The sequence below is a fragment of the Triticum dicoccoides genome, chromosome 6A, assembly GCF_002162155.2.
Source record: "Triticum dicoccoides isolate Atlit2015 ecotype Zavitan chromosome 6A, WEW_v2.0, whole genome shotgun sequence".
NCBI lineage: Eukaryota > Viridiplantae > Streptophyta > Magnoliopsida > Poales > Poaceae > Triticum > Triticum dicoccoides.
In genome coordinates this window covers 44,194,459-44,198,439 of record NC_041390.1, presented here as the reverse complement: position 1 = coordinate 44,198,439, position 3,981 = coordinate 44,194,459, and positions in this window count along the sequence as shown.

The following is a 3,981-nucleotide window of genomic DNA, read 5'->3' as shown; positions in this document are numbered from 1 at the left end:
GGGGACGGCCGGCGGCGGAGTAGAGCGGGGGCACGCGATGCGGGGCAGGGAGGGACGGGGGCCGAGCGGGTGCGGGGCAGGGACGGTGTGATCCGGCCAGGGCGGGGGCGGCGCCGGCGCAGAAGAGGGCGGCAGCGGTGCGGGGCGGGGATGGCTGGCGGCGCCGGGATCGAGGGGCGGAGGTCGGGGATCGAGCGGCGGCGGGGCTGGATCGAGCGCGTGGCGGCGGGACTGGATCGAGGGTGGATAAGGTGGATGATTGGATAAGTTTTTTTTTGGTTTTTTTAGTGTGAGACGCCGGTTGGATAAGATGGGCGGTATGCCGACGGTGTACGTCGGCATACCTGTTTTACATTAAATTTAATTTATTTTAGGAATGTCCTTACTAAATTAATTATTATTTATACATAAACTAGCCATCCATGTGACAAGTTCGGCACCATTCTAAAGTACAGTAAAAAAATTAAAAATATATTCGGTCGTACTTGCACGCCACCCGACCGGACTATATCCTAGCCCCGTTGACGCGGTGATCTAGCCCCCGCGGAGGGGGGCCAAACCCCGGAGCCCCAAGACGGGTGTCTACGCATGCAACATCACTTTCACACATGCATCAGGACCTGGTACGGTGTTTCTGTGGCATTGCTACACCCGAAAGGCCACCACGAAGCCCAGTTGACCGATGATCTAAGTGATGGCGGTACTGCCGTTCGTGGAGGGAGGCAACACCCCGGTGACCCAAGACGGGCATCTACGCCTGCAACATCACTTTGACACACGCATCAGGACCCGTTACGGTGTTTCAGTGGCATAGCTACACCCGGAAGGCCACCACCCAGCCCAGTTAACCCGATGATCTAGCACTTTGACTTTCACCGGACGGGCATGCCGCCAAATCTTGCGTAGGCGGCCTCTCACAAGTATGGAAGTGTTGTGGCGGTTGCAAACGCCTGACACGCGTCTCCGGGGTGTGCCCCCCTCACGGACGGCGCCGCCGCCGGCACCTGGAGGGGGGAAACGGACGCGTCGGGTCTACAGGGAGGGGATATTGCTATGGGTCTGGCCCGGATGTTGCTCCAAAGTGTTCCTATGGGCTGACCTAACACAACCGGGTGGGGAGGTCCACTGCTCAAAGCCCGTCCGTGCAAAGTCAAAGGGCTAGATCTCGTGGTCAAACGCTACAGGGTTAGGCGGGGCGGGGGCCCTGGGGTAGCAATGCCACCGGAGCGTCGCACCGGGCCCTCATACATGCGGGATGGTGTGGTGGCATGTCCGAAGAGGCGGCACGCGTCTCCGAGGTGTGGCCCCCCTCACGGACGGCGATGACACGGTAGTAGACGTTCTGCGGTAACGATGCGGCGTGAATATTATTAAATACTCGGAGCGCGATAAAATCATGAGTTTTTTTGCACGACGTGGGCACATGTGCTATAGGAACGATGGTAATTTTTCATATTTTTGGTGATGCACAAGTTTCCAAAAAATTCCCTCTACGCGGATTGCTCTTCGCGCGTCTACGACTGTGGCCGGCGGCCTCTGGGGGCTACCATGCCGCCAAATCTTGCGTGGGCGGCCTCTCACAAGTCTGGAAGTGTTGTGGCGGTTGCAAACGCCCGGCACGCGTCTCCGGGGTGTGCCCCCCCACGTCCGGCGCCGCCGCCGGCACCTGGAGGGGGGAAACGGACGCGTCGGGTCTACACGGAGGGGATATTGTTGTGGGTCTGGCCCGGATGTTGCTCCAAAGTGTTCCTATGGGCTGACCTAACACAACCGGGTGGGGAGGTCCATTGCTCAAAGCCCGTCCGTGCAAAGTCAAAGGGCTAGATCCCGTAGTTAAACGCTACAGGGTTAGGCGAGACGGGGCCCCTGGGGGTAGCAATGCCACCGGAGCATCGCACCGGGCCCTCATACATGCGGGGTGGTGTGGTGGCATGTCCGAAGAGGCGGCACGCGTCTCTGGGGTGTGGCCCCCCTCACGGACGGCGATGACACGGTAGTAGACGTTCTGCGGTAACGATGCGGCTTGAATATTATTAAATACTCGGAGCGCGATAAAATCATGAGTTTTTTTGCACGACGTGGGCACATATGCTATAGGAACGATGGTAATTTTTCATATTTTTTGGTGATCCAGAAGTTTCCGAAAAATTCCCTCTACGCGGATTGCTCTTCGCGCGTCTACGATTGTGGCCGGCGGCCTCCGGGGGATAGCATGCCGCCAAATCTTGCGTGGGCGGCCTCTCACAAGTCTGGAAGTGTTGTGGCGGTTGCAAACGCCCGACACGCGTCTCCGGTGTGTGGCCCCCCTCACGGACGGCGCCGCCGCCGACACGTGGAGGGGGGAAACGGACGCGTCGGGTCTACGCGTTGGCACGATGATCTAGCCTTTGACTTTCACCGGACGGTCTTTGACCAGTGTACTCTTCCACCTGGTTGCGATTGGTCAGCCCATAGGAACAACCCCGAACACGGTCTGGACCCAACCAACCAATATATTCCCTCTGGTTCTACCCGACGCGCACGATTCCCCCCTCCAAGTGACGGCGGCTCTGCCGTTCGTAGAGTGGGGCACACCTCGGAGCCCAAGAAGGGCGTCTACACATGTCACAACACATTCACACACGCATCAGGACCTGGTACGGTGTTTCGATGGCATTGCTACAAGGCGGTGCGAGATTATGATAAAAAAGTCATTTAAAAGTTGTCAAAATCTATGGAAGTATGAATAATTTGTGATTTTTACTAAGTATAAGGACCTATATGCAAAATTACATTAAGTTACATTTTAACATACTCAAAAGTAAAAACAAACCGAATATTCCTAATATAGGGAAAATTCTGCCTGAAATCCATATATAATTTCTGTATGTTTAAGTCTATATAAATTAGATTTAAACTAATCAAGTCTAAATTTTAAAAATATAAAATAAGAAATAAAAACATATATAGACCACAGAAATAAAAATCATATAATTTCTGTATGTTTAAGTCTATATAAATTAGATTTAAACATATATGCTGACAGTTTGGCTGTCGGCATATATATACCACAGATATGCCGACGGCCAGGCCGTCGGTGTAGATAGCACACGTGTTTTCTGACAACTAAAAAAAAGTGTGCTAACTATGCCGACGGCCTCCGTCAGGGCCGTCGGCATAGTGGTGACGGCGTCAACTCCCCATCCGGTCCTGGGTCGGCGGGCCCATATGTGTGCCGACGGCGTATATATGCCGACGGTCCCCGTAGGTATAGTAGGGGAGATGCCGGCGGCTAATCTACGCCGACGGTGCCCGTCGGCATAGACGAAGTTTTGCCGACGGCTTCTGTACGCCTACGGCTTTTCCCCGGCTGTCGTCGTATCGGCATAGCTAACACCGTCGGCAGCGTCATTTATTCTGGTAGTGGTTGTTGCTAACAATGTCGATGTCGTTGTGGCGCTTATCAAGAATCATCCTAGTTTTCCTTTTATCCTGGTTCCACGTGTGGTGCTGACATTGTCGAGGAAGAACGCCTGATCCGCTGTCCTCATATTGCCTTCCATGTTATTGAACTGGCATCTTCCTTCACGCATTGAATGTGTCACCCAAGATGACAACTTTTGATCCAAGTCATGAACATTTTCTCCCAAGTTTATCAATAGGGCGAGTAGGCGTCGTTGGAGACATGGGCAGAGTCAAAGAATACCGTCCCACCCCGATGTTGTTCTTACCGCTGCCTCGCTAGCAACATCCAAGAGCACAAATGGAGTTGGGACTAGGGAAATCTTATCCAGACATTGACACCCCCATTGGTGAAACATCATTCCAAGAAACACACATTGATCTAGTCCTTATTGTACAACCAAAGAAAAGAGTCGGGTTCCCTTCTCTCCCATCAACGGAGACATATGAAGGGAAGGAAAAATAATTCACCTCCATTTTTACCTCTTCAAGGAAAGAGGGGGCGAAAGCATCATACGTCACTTCTGACACACCGGTATA